This window comes from Orcinus orca, chromosome 2 (assembly GCF_937001465.1).
Source record: "Orcinus orca chromosome 2, mOrcOrc1.1, whole genome shotgun sequence".
Classification (NCBI taxonomy): domain Eukaryota; kingdom Metazoa; phylum Chordata; class Mammalia; order Artiodactyla; family Delphinidae; genus Orcinus; species Orcinus orca.
Window position 1 is genome coordinate 128,776,962 of NC_064560.1, and position 13,271 is coordinate 128,790,232.

General features: G+C 49.2%; 1 protein-coding gene across 3 annotated transcripts in view; it reads right to left on the reverse strand.

Annotated features, from left to right (window-relative positions):
* Positions 1 to 13,059, reverse strand: part of STXBP6 (syntaxin binding protein 6) — a 273,927-nt gene extending 260,868 nt beyond the window's left edge. Inside the window, exon 1 of one of the 3 annotated variants that reach the window (XM_004283107.4) lies at positions 12,765 to 13,059. The gene's annotated coding sequence lies outside the window, so the exon portion shown is untranslated. Of the gene's footprint in view, positions 1 to 12,069; positions 12,173 to 12,764 lie in introns of those variants that run through there. The other 2 variants (XM_049705356.1, XM_033411699.2) reach the window with 2 other exon arrangements.
* Between the last annotated feature and the right edge of the window lie 212 nt (positions 13,060 to 13,271).

Consider the following 13,271-nt stretch of genomic DNA (forward strand, 5'->3'; position numbering starts at 1 on the left):
TTCGAGCCCTGGTCTGGGAAGATCCCACATGCCGCGGAGCAACTAGGCCCGTGAGCCACAACTACTGAGCCTGCGTGTCTGGAGCTTGTGCTCCGCAACGAGAGGCCGCGACAGTGAGAGGCCCGCGCACCGCGATGAAGAGTGGCCCCCGCTCGCCGCAACTAGAGAAAGCCCTCGCACAGAAACGAAGACCCAACACAGCCAAAAATAAATAAATAAATAAAATTGGAAAAAAAAATGACCTATCAGAGTAAGTATTGGCAAGAACGTGGAGTAATGGAACGCTCACTCACACCAGATGGGACTATAAATTGGAATGGCCACATTGGAAAACTCTTTGGCGTTATCTACTAAAGGCAAACATAGTCACATCAAAGGAACCAGGCATTACAGAAACACCCACATACACACACACCAGAGATGCATACCTATGGGCACCACCAAAAACATATACACATGGATGTTCACAGCAGCATTATTCGTAAGAGCCAAAAACGGGCAACAATTCCAATGTCCATAATCAGTAAGTGCAGTGTATTTATACGATGGAACATAATCCAGCTACTGCTGCATGCACAACATGGATGAATCTTACAATGTTGAGGAAAAGAAGTTAGACATAAAAGAATACAAAAGGACCAGCGTATTTACGGAAAACTCAAAATCAAGCAGAGGTGATCTACAGTCTTAGAAGTCAGGACAGCGGTACCATGGAGGAGGAAGTAACGGGAGGGGACGCACCGGAGGAGAGATTCCAGGGTGCTGGTGGCTCTTCCTCTCTTGAGCTGTGTTAAGAATAAATGGGTGTGCTCTTGGAACAGAAATTCACTACACCGCACCCATGGAATCTCTGCCTGTTTCTACGTTAAGTTAACCTTCAAAAAAGTCATTTTCTTTAAAAAGCAAACCCACCTGGATGCCTCCTCCTTGCAAAGCCAAACAGGGCAAACTGATTTAATTAAGCAGTCAGGTCGGGTAAGAAGAGCAAGAGACATCAGGCCACACTGCCTCGCCGTGCCTGCTCCCAGCTCCATCCCTTGTAAGCCTGTGGCTCCCAGGGAGTTTGACTCCCTGAGTCTCACGACTCATCAATCAAAAACAGCTGGGTAATTAGGAGACTCAGATGAGACAGGAGAGCACTTCGTATCTGTACCGCTGGTATCCCAACATTGGTTCCTAGGACTGTGGCACCTACCGTAGCAGATGCAGCTGGAAAGCAGGCAGCACCTGGGGAGACTCAGGGAGATTTTGAGGAGCTTCGGGGGGTTACTTTCAAGAGTTTTAGGGGCCAGTAGCATAGGTTCTTTGTGAAATTTCATATCAACTCAAACAGGAGTTATTGTACTTTGTATTCTCTCTGCTGGATCCCTAGAGCCACTCTGTAATAAGCTTTCCATCATAAAGAGAGCACTTTTCAGGTCACGTTTGAAAATGATGCGCATGCTTCCTTTCGGAACATCAACTTTCCTTTACTCTCAGTTATGTTCTCATTCTGTCTCAAGCTTCTGCCTTCATGAGACTTCCAATCTTGGTGGGTCTGTCTCTAGATGTCTTAAGTCTCCTCTGGGCCCTGGGTTAGGAATCAGGCCTAATCAGGCCTGTTCAGGCCTGTTCAGCTATTCAGTGCTTGGAATAGCAGGTTTGACCTCGCACAGACTCAGGGCTCCTTTAGAGCCCTGGGTCAAGGACAAGCAGCCTCAACATTCCTGGAAGCCTGTGAGAAGAATCCCAGGCCCCCCCACCTCGGTCCCAGTGAATCAGAATCTGTGCCTTAACAGGATGCCCAGGAGATTCACCTGCACTTAAAGGTTTGAGAGGCACTGACCTAGGTCACACTGCCTGTCACCTGACAAACTGAGAGGCCCAGGGCTGGAGGTCATAGCCTCACCCAGGTAGTGGAGTTCATTCGAACAACCCCTCTGTGAACGGCCTCCCCGCAAGGCGGGGCCCAGACGAATGGGCCATGGTACTGTACCTGTTTTCCAAATCCAGGGTCACATTTTCCTGGAACTTGGGAGTGGGCAGAAAAGGGCAGAGGACAAAGGAGGCGGGGAGAAGGTAAGACAGAAAAGGTGTGCCTGCCCTCATTTCTCTGCAGCGCTCAGGAAAGCCGGGGTGGGACGGGGGTGGGGGTGGGGAGAAAGGTAATATTGGAGCACGGAGCAGGCAGGAGAGGGGTGTCTACTGAAGTTTAGCCAAGCTTGTCTTGTCCATGAAAGCAGGAACCCTGAAACTGGGGCACCTGGTTCACCTGCAGCTCTCTACGCGGCAGCTTTGGGGTCTTACACAAGTCGCGTTGAGACAGGCTGGGACCCGGGACCCCTTGCTGCAGTGCTTGCACCTGGACAAACACCTCCTTGAGCAACAAAATGCAAAGAAACTATAAGGGACTAAAAATAACTACATGAAAGCACAGTCGCGGCAAATTATGGACAAGATACAAAAAGACCCAAGCGCCACTTCTGAAGAGCCCGGAGGAAAAACAGGGTGGGAGGAGCAGAAATAGGATACTGCGCATGCCCCCTGCACTCAACACCACCAAAGGGGTGGGCAGACCGCCTAAGCCCCCCTCCTGCCCAACCCTCACGCCATGTAAGGAACCAGCTCGTCTCCCCCTTGGGGAGTGAACGAGGGAAACTGTTACTTGTTTTCTCTCCCCGCCGTTGCAGCAGGGGCCCCAGTAAAGCCTTACCTGAATTTCTTTTCTGGCCTCTTATCAATTTCTATTGATTAACGAAGGCCAAGAACCCTGGCTGGTATCAACATGACCTCTCCATGCCTGTTTTTTGAACTGTAAAATAGGGATAAGTAATAGTACCTACCTCTGAGAGTTGTTGGGAGGATGAAAGGAATCAGTATCTGTAAAGTGCTTAGAACCATGTACTATGGAAGCACCTAATCACCTCTAGGGAAACATTATTCAAATAATATACGAACAGAAAAATTAATAGACAGGAAGGGGGAATCCCAGGAGAAAGCAGCTGTCCAGCTCAACATATTTTTATTGATTCTCTCCTACATGCCAGACACACACACAGATCCCAGTCTCTGGAGGAGTTCACAGTCTGGGGTGGGGGGGTTTGAAAGCAAGGCTGTTCATAAACAAGATTTCTGAGTTCAGCATTCCCTGTTCCATTTTTAAAAGTCAACCACCAGATAGACCAGCGAGTGTGTGGTTGGCAAGGTCAGAAAAGGATCTGATTAAAAGGAGAAAGTCTCACTTTCCAGTGGATGAAACTGGGAGAAATGTCCACTTTATCAGCACTGAGCTCTTTATATAAGCACCAAATTTCTACCTTCAACTTATTTTTTAAACTACTGTTACAGTTGCATAAGGATTTAATTTTAAAAGGACTTACTTCAGGGACACCCAGCTTTCTACACCCAGCTCCTTATTGCTACTTCATGATAGGGTAGATTAAATTCTTCAGGAATAATATTAACTTCTCAACCACTAGATACTGCTGGCTGTCACCTTGGACTGTGTGAGGCGACATATTCCTAGGAAGTCGAAAAACAAAGACCAGCACTGACATACACCCTCTCTGACCAGCAGTGGTTATGAAAGGTGATTACAGGGTCACACATGTATTCACTCGCCTGAGATCATTCCCACTTGCACCGTCGGGAAGGACAGTGCTGTGCCGGTGAGGCCTAGTGTATTCGGCTTCAACTCTGATACCTTCTCTTTGATTACTAATGTTGGCACAGCGTGGGTTTAAATGCTTAGCCCCGGCTCTGTAACAAAGTGGCCCTTTTCTTCAGAGCCATTGGGCACTAAAGGCCCACACCTGCCAATCCACAAAACAGTCCAACGAGGTGAAATAGGGCAAAATTACCATCCTTAGGAAAGCAGTGAATTTCAGGCTGTGAAGACTGGAAACTCGTTTGATTTACTGCACTTGAGGCTTTGTTCAAATCTTACAAACTGGGTGTAATTTCTTCCCCAGGGGAAAATGAAAAGGAGCCATCAACTTCACTGAAACAAAACACAATCTCTTATCTCCTCCCACTTTGGATGATGACAAAGGAGACAGAAAGAGAACAAAAGCTAACAGGCCACCGTAACCCTGAGACAATGCCCTCGCCTGAGCCGGCAGTGCTGAGGGATGGTCCACACTTTACAGAGGCCCGTCATCTTAGGGTGCCCTCACAGGTGCTATTCATTTGAGCCTCAAACCAAGCCCATGAGGCAGGCCGGCCAGCAGGAACTGGTCCCAAATAACAGCAGAGGAAACTGAGGCTTGGTGAAGGCAGTGACCCAGGGTCCAGGTGCCAGGATTTAGCTCCCAATTCTTCCTCTTCCATTGTTTCCCATTCACCTAATTCAACCAAACCTTTCCAGAGTTGAATAGACTCACCGAAGGTAAACTAATGAAATGCCCAGATTTTCTACAGCCAACAATGAAGCAAATATTTTCAACCTAATCCCAAGAAACGTTCACTCCCGCTGTGAATGAAACTCAACGGTGTGCATTTTAGGTCGCTTTATTGCCTCCCGTCTGCATAAGAGATGAAAATCAGTAAGTGATGGGGGGAAGGCAGCCAGGCAAGGATGGGCTGAGACCACCACACGAAGGAAACTTAGCACCAACTGAGCAGCTCAGGGCTGCCTTTCTGGTCAAAAAGAAACCAACTCCATGATAGCAGATTCAAGACCCAACACCTTGGACTTCCCTGGTGATGCAGTGGTTAAGAATCTGCCTGCCCGTGCAGGGGACACGGGTTCGAGCCCTGGTCCGGGAAGATCCCACGTGCCACGGAGCAACTGAGCCCACGTGCCACAACTACTGAAGCCCGTGTGCCTAGAGCCCGTGCTCCCCAACAAGAGAAGCCACTGCAACGAAGAGTAGCCCCCGCTCGCCACAACTAGAGAAAGCCCGTGTGCAGCAACGAAGACCCAACACAGCCAATAATAATAGATAAAATAAATTAAAAAGAAAAAGACCCAACACCTTGACTGAAAGTCAGCCAGACTCAGCTGAGACTAGCTCTGTGACTTTACCAAAACTATGGTAATTTAAGAATCAATATGCAAATTTACATTGTTCTGAGGATGATTCATGCCCTTCTCCCCTACAGCCTCTCCCCCTACCCCCACCTCACCCACACAAATCAGAAAACTTTTCGAAGCTCTTGGCTTTCTTCCATATACTTTTTCCTTAGTCCTAACAGTGGGATTCTTAGCCCTTGTGGGACGAGAAGGCAAAGAACATTAAACATTCCAGGTGCATCATATTAGGTACTTGTCTACAAGCTAGGTCTCCCTCTGATCTTACAGATAAGAAAACCATGGCTCAGGTGTTAACTACCCCACCCGAGTTCCCACAACAAATCAATGGTGGAGCCACATTTCACATTCAGCTCTGTCCCACGCCATTGCCATCTTCACACTGTATTAGCTTCTACTCACAGAATGATCCGTGGACTGGCAGCACATGCATCAGTGGGAGTTTGTTATAAGTGCAGAATCCCAGACCCCAACCCCTACTGAATCAGAATCAGCACCTTAACAAGATCCCCAAGTGCTCTTGTCCACGAGTTGGAGAAGCACAGCTAGGCTACACTACACTGTTAAAGGGAGTAGAAAGTCTCTACCAAGGGAACAACTGTTCCAGTGGTGTTTAACCTCATTTAGCATCATGACTCTTGCACCCAAATACACCGATGCTCGTGTAGTGCCAAGTACCACATGAATCCTGTTTAATACAGAGACTTTTTTTTTTTTTTTTTTTTTTTGGTACGCGGGCCTCTGACTGTTGTGGCCTCTCCCGTTGCGGAGCACAGGCTCCGGACCCGCAGGCTCAGCAGCCATGGCTCACGGGCGCAGCCGCCCCGCAGCACGTGGGATCTTCCCGGACCGGGGCACGAACCCGTGTCCCCTGCATCGGCAGGCGGACTCTTAACCACTGCGCCACCAGGGAAACCCCAGAGATTTTTTTTTAAGGACAGTGTTGACACAGTTCCACTAACAACTTAGAAGATGATGCTAAAACGTCTACCACAGTCAAATCTTAAGGGAGAAGCTAAACATAAGCTGTCCGGTCAGCCCTGCCCACTGCCCTCTAGTGGATCACAGCAACGAAGCCTAAATATGGAGTTAGTCCCCAGAGCAAAGCCCAGAAACACACTCCTCTCTGAAGGTCACAGGGTATTTGCCATGAAAACGATTCCACTGACTCAGAAGCAACTTGGCACACGACCCTCTTAATTCAGAGGAAGGACTTTGGGATGAAAGAGTAACAGAAAAATCCTAAAAGATCCAAAGACAAACAAGGAGAAAGGAATTATCTAGTTACCTTTTTTTTACCCAAGAGCAGAAAATTTGCTCTGAAACTGATAGCCTATTCCTGCATCTCTCTCTCTCCACGTTTTTCTTATTATTCTCCTTTCACTCTACCCCCAGTGGCATTCTTACTGTTTTTCTTTTAGTTGAGATATTCACTATAAAAGTCACCCTTTTAAAGTGTACAATTTAGTAGTTTTAATGCATTCACAATGTTTTAATGTATTCATAAAGTTGTGCAACCATTCCAGAATATTTTCATCACCCCCAAAAGAAACCCCATGTCCATCAACAGGCCCTCCCATTCTTCTTGCCCTGCCCCCCAGCTCTTGGCAACCGCTAATGTAACTTTTTGGATTTGCCAAAAAGTGGAATTGGTCATGGGCTACCCTGATGTTTAACATTTTGAGGAGGAACTGCCTGTTTTCCAAAGCAGCTGCACTATTTTCCATTCCCATCAACAATGTAATGTAGGAGGGTTCTGATTTTTCCACATCCTCACCAACATTTGTTATTATACATCTTTTTGATCAAAGCCATCCTGATGGGTGTGAAGTGGTACCTCACCGAGGTTTTGATTTGTATTTCCCCAAGGACTAATACTGTTGAGCATCTTTTCATCCCCTTATTGGCCATTTGTATATCTTACCTGAAAAAACAAATGTATATTTAAATCCTTGGCCCCTTTTTTTAATAAATTTATTTATTTCATTTGTGTATTTTTGGCTGCATTGGGTCTTCGTTGCTGCGCGCAGGCTTTCTCTAGTTGCAGTGAGCGGGAGCTACTCTTCGTTGCGGTGCGCGGGCTTCTCACTGCAGTGGCTTCTCTTGTTGCAGAGCACGGGCTCTAGGCGCTCGGGCTTCAGTAGCTGTGGCACGCAGGCTCAGTAGTTGTGGCTCACGGGCTCTAGAGCGCAGGCTCAGTAGTTGTGGCACACGGGCTTAGTTGCTCCGCAGCATGTGGAATCTTCCCAGACCAGGGCTCAAACCCGTGTCCCCTGGCAGGTGGATTCTTAACCACTGTACCACCAGGGAAGCCCCTTGGCTCCTTTATAAATTGGGTTATTTGCCTTTTTATTGTTGAGTTATAAGAGTTCTTGCTTATTTTTGAAACTCCAGTCAAGTTCCCCTCTTCCTGAAAAGCTCTTCCCCCAAATATCCAGTATTCTTCAGCTGGACATACATTTGAATTAATCCCTCTGCACCTGGAACCACTACCCTCTGAAAGCCTGGGAACACTTTCTCTCTCCCTTTCTGTCCCATGCACCCCTCCTTGTTTTCAGCCTGGGTGCTGTGCCCCCCTTTATCCACAACGAGCTCTCCTGTGGTCACGAGAACTCATCTGCTACTTCAGTGAATTCACAGAATCAAGAAAGAACTTGACGACAGGTTCTTTGACCACTGCTACAGATTCACACAGTCTCACTCTGTACTAGGCACATCGCTTGTCTTATGTGCTCTGAAAGGTATTTATTTATATGCTGGCACAAGTACGACTTCACACTTCTGCTCCCTAACACCAGCAACCTAACACCCTTTCTCCTCTCTACAGAAGTGCTACGCATCGTTGCCAGAGTTTTCATAGTCTAGCCGATCCATATAGGCTTCCTCAGCCACCACAGCTTCAAATGGCTTCTCTCTACTCTGAAATAAACAGTAACCACCTGTACAGTCCATGCATCAATTAATATCCATAGCTTATGAATGCCCCTATATTTTAGAGATAGACCAGGTGAAACCACCCTACCCATAGATGGTGTTAAATAATATATTAGAAGTGCTGGGATGTGCTGATTCAGTAAAGCAGTCCTAGAAGCTACACACATAACCTCAAAATGCTCTGGGAAATGTCTGGTTAAATAAATAGAACTAAGTTTCTTGTTGTCGATATCGTTAACTGCAGTCCTCAGAGTCTTTGATACAAGGATGAACACTGAGAATCTCTGAGACAGGGGAAAATAACAGGCAGCGCTTCCAAACTGATTTGACCTTTACAAGACCACACCTATTAACATCCACCTAACAGTATTCTTCCCAGTACTCTGGGAACTGCTGAGCTAATTGGATGGCTGCTCAATTCTATCAGCTGGACAGCAGGAACCACATTTTCTACCCAGGTCAGGAACCAAACTTGCTTTGTTTTAGGATGCCATTCATTGGAAGCCACTGTTAACATAACAGGTTACAGGAAGAGAAGAAAGAAACCATACATTAAATGTGTTCATAATTTTTCAGACCCATCTAGATTTTTGAAATTGGAAAATGATGAAATGTGAAAAGAAAAAGAAAAAGGATCTTAGAAATGAGCTAGTGCAGTATAAACTGAGTGTTATTTTAAAAGAATCCTCTAGGACAGTTGAGGAAGAGAGCCTTCCAGGAACTGACCATGACTCTCTAGGACCCACTAACAGCCCTGAGGTTCAAAGAGAAATAAAGTTATCAAAATGACTGTCTCACAACAAACTTAGCCAAGGGAGCCAAGATATCAAGTGGTCATGTGCTGAAAAAAGTGAATAACAGTGATAAGGAAAGAAGCTTCCCCACCCTGGAAAAGAAATCCTCCCAGCAAAAAGTAGGGGTAACACCCAAAATATAAATATCAAGTTATGGAAAAGAATTTTAAAATAGAAATTTTCTGTACTCGTGTTAAGTAGGAGAAACCATTTATATCAGTGATTAGTGCATCTAAAGAATTTCAAGCTGAAGGTTGTGTCTACTGAGGGCTGATTGCGGTCAGGAAGACAGGCATGGGCCTTGCAGATTTATCTGCTGGAACACTAAGTGGTACACTTGAGTTTTTGAATAGGTTTCTGATTTACTGATAGGTTTCTCTAGTGCTAATCACTTGAAAACGAAAACAAAGCACAAATGGAAAGCTGAGATAAAGCCTGACAGTCAGCTGGACTCCATTTGGTACAGCAACACAAGAGCCCCTTGGACACACAGTCCACTTGGGTGCTACGTAAACCTTACTTCTGCCCTCGAATATCATCTCGGGAATCTTCCTGACTCCAGCAGGTTCCCGAAGCCTCTCTGATACAAAGCAGCTAAAATTCAAGGCCACAACCTAGGCCACCTTAAGTCATAGTGAACTGTCAGCCCTGGACCATAGCTTAGGGGGCAAGGAAGAGATTAAGGTTGGGTTGTGCCCAAATAGTGCTCGATTATAAACTCAGCTACACAGAGCAGCACTGACACTGCACAGCTGCTCCAAAACGTTGGGCTTCCCAGCCCTCAGACAGTGATGGAGGGTCTCCCTCAGTTACGGCCAACACTACCATCCTCTAGAAGGAATGGAAGGCCTTCACCAGATCTGACCACCACAGGACATCTGTCACCTCCCCCAAAGCTGTCCCTTCAGAGAAGACACCACATTGCAAATTCTTTTTAATCTTGCTCATAAGTGATTCACCTGTTCTCCAATCTTTTTTTGCTTTTTTTTGCGGTACGCGGGCCTCTCACTGTCGTGGCCTCTCCCGTTGTGGAGCACAGGCTCCGGACACGCAGGCTCAGCGGCCATGGCTCACGGGCCTAGCCGCTCCGCGGCATGTGGGATCTTCCCGGACCGGGGCACGAACCCGTGTCCCCTGCATCGGCAGGCGGACTCTCAACTCTGCGCCACCAGGGAAGCCCCCTGTTCTCCAATCTTAAGGTTTAAGCTGCCAGAACTTCTCAAAACCTCCTCTCCACAAACGTCTGAGATCCCCAAAGAAAGGAAATAGGGTAGTTGCTGGATTTATCAATATCAAGGTCACCAATCTCAGCCTATCCAAGAGTGTCCTGGAAACCAGAGGCTAAGTATTTTACAGTATGAAAAGAACGGGGAACTTCTTTTGTGTAAAATTCATTCATTTGAAAAGCAATCAGAATTATCTACACTGGACAATGAGAAGTGGCACAGGTATCAGAAATAGAAAATGCCTCAGGCAAGTTCCTAAAACGGCCTGAAGAAACCCTGTCTCCATACATGACGTATTAAAATAATGGTGTTTCTGAACAAACCTCCCCTCTCTTACTCTCTCTCACCCACTAAGTCAGTGATTCTATAGGCATGGTCACTGGACCAGCAGCACTGTCATCACCTGGGACTAGTTAGAGATGCAAATTCTTGGACCCCCTTCCCCTCACCCTAGACGCAGAGAATCAGAGGCTCTGGCAATGCAGCCCAGCTAGCTGTGATTTAACAAGCCCTCCAGGGGACTCTGATGCTCCAGTTTGAGAACCACTAGCCTAGGATTAGGGAAGGTGCAGCACCTGGGGGGGGAGGGGTCAGGAGCCTGATTAATCCCTTATTAACTGAGTGAGAGACATCTCACCTGTTCTAGCCTCTGATCAGCACTGGCCCTCAAGCTCACAGTCTGATTCCACTGATGAGGGATTGAGTCCCTAGTTCAAGGTCACTATTAGAGACCATGCCAGAGCTCCAGCCCCAGGTCTGCTGACTCCTTCATCAACCTTGGATCTCAAACTGGAGCCTTGTTAACATGCCAGTTCTGGGGCCCAGGATTCTGAACATTGATGAGGCACCCCACCACGCTCCCATCTCCTAAACTACACCTCGCTGCTTCCTTCAGATAAATACAAGGACTGGAGCCTCAACCCTTAAAATCAAAAAAGAGATGGATTTAAGGGAAGAGAAAAAAGAAGATAAAGAGCGACTTCCAAAGCCCTGAGAAACCAAACCTTTTGGTGAAGAGTGGGTGGAGGAGAGAAGATTCAGGCAGCTTGTTACAATTAAAAGAAGTAGTTAATTCAAAAAAAAAAACTGAGTAAAGAGCACAGCCACAGGAAAACACAATTGGTGCTTTAAAGTTTTCTGAGCACTTCTGATGACCATTATCTCCCCCAGGTCTCACAACAACCCTGCAATGAAAGGAGATAAGGCCACTATTATCCCCATTTGACAGAAGAGAAAACTGAAGTTCATAGTGTCCAACAATTTGTCAGTTAGCATAGTAATCCGACTGTAAACCTAAATCTTGACCTCGGGTCTATCTCACTCTAGAACCTGTGTACCAACACCAGGTGATTTCCACATTTGGAAATCTGCCCCAAAGCAGATTCCCACCCCCACCCTCAGGAAAAAAGCAAAGAGAAGAACATGTAGCAGAAATGGTGATTCCCTAAAACATAGTACTTGAGCAGTGTGTGGGTTCTCCTTTAAGAACTTAACACACAAACCCAACAGCCAAGGTGTTCAGTCAAAAGACGGGGGGAAAAAAAAGAGGCATATTTCTAGCCTGCATAATCATTTCTGGACCAATTCCCACTAGCAGCCTCGGAGGTGAACAGCGGCTCACTGCCAGGCTGAAGCTCCTCCATCCCCCGGTTATGACAGAGCAGCTCTGACTCGTGTGCAGGCAAAACCCCAAAACTCAAAACAAGAAGTGAAAAAAGTGGAGCTAGGAGAACGGTCAGCATCCTCCACATTCTCGTAATCCACATAACGCCAGTTCCAGGGTCCTGGGGTCCCCTGGAACGCACTCTTAGGAGATGGTGGGACGAAGTGGACATTCTTGTGGACCCACCGCCCCTACTCCTTCCCACCCGGTCCCTGAGGAAGAATAACCGAAAGGGGAGAGGGCTCGTTATGAAGTCCTGGGGCTGGAGCCCAAGCCAGATACAGCCCAGGCATCCTCTCCTAAGGAACAGTATGTCAACCCAAACTCTCCACCTGGCCTTCCCCTCCAGGTCCTGTCCTCTGCGAAGATGAGCCGGGTGGGGTTGGTGGGGTGTTGTAAAGCTGAGAAAAGACTAGAGGAAAAATCAGGCCATCCACCTACCCCACGTTCCCCGCCATGTGTGTGAGGCTCCATTCCAGTGCGCACCGTAAGCACTAACTCGGAACCGGGCGCCCTTGGCCACTTCTGAGGTTGAGAAGGGGGCGTCGCCCAGCTAAGCGTCCCGGAGGCAGGGAGCCATTCCCGCCCGGACAGCCTACCTCAGATTTAGCAGGAATGATTTTCCTAGAAGCCAGCCAGGGAAGCGAAGATCTGGGTGATTCGTGGATTTCAGCCGGGGGCGGAGGAACTTAGCCCAGGGGCGCAGCTCCTCCACACTGGGGGCCTCAGGGCGGCACCCGCGGGGCTATCCTACCGCGGGGACAGTGAGGAAAGAAGGGCTCCATCCTCAACTTTCTCGGATGAAACTGCTCGGCTCTGCGGCTTGCCCAGCCCTGCCCGCACATCGGGTCCCAGGTTTGGGGAGAACCAGGGACCCGAGTCCCTCTCGGCGCGCACAAAGCAGCTGCGCCCGAGCGCGCGGCCCCCTCTCCCGTCGCTCGCCAACTTGAAAGCATCTCCCTGGGCGCCTGCCTACTCCCTCTGCCCCGCAGCGGCGTCCCCGACCCGGCCACGCGCCTCAGACCCAGCGCTGGGCGCCCCGAACGCCGCAGCTTCTGCAGCCGCATCCTCCACCCTCCGCAACCCCCGGCCTGGCCTCTGCCTCACTCGCCTGGTTCCCCACGCCCCGGCCCTACCTTGCAGCCCGGTTCGTGCCCCGGCAGTGCCAGTGCGCTGCACGCGTCCCAGCCCGCAAGGCTCCTCCCCGGGAGCTGCCCCGCGCGGGGCTCCGGGCTCCGGACAAGGCTCGGCCGGCCCGGGTGCTGGGTAGCCGCCGCTCGCGGCTGCCGCGCCGGCTCCAGCTGCCGCGCGCAAGGGGGAGGGGGGAAAACTCCCGGCAACTCCAACTCCAGGCGCTGGAGCTCCAGCTGCAGCCGCGCGCCCGCCCGCCGCCGAGTGCTAGCGCCTGCGAAGCGCAGCTGCCCGTGCGGCCGCCTCTGAGCATGCCCAGTGCCGCCGTGGGCGAGCCCCAGCGCCCTGGGCCGGGGCAGATGGCCGAGCTGGGGGCCGGGGACCCGCCCCGAGCTCCGGAGAGCCTTGGGTGGGGGAGGGAGGGAAGGGCCGGTGCCGGGGAGGGGACCCTGGAGCAAAGGGCGGGGGAGAAACAGTGAAGGAGGAGGGCCTTGCAAGTTTCACGGGTCGTG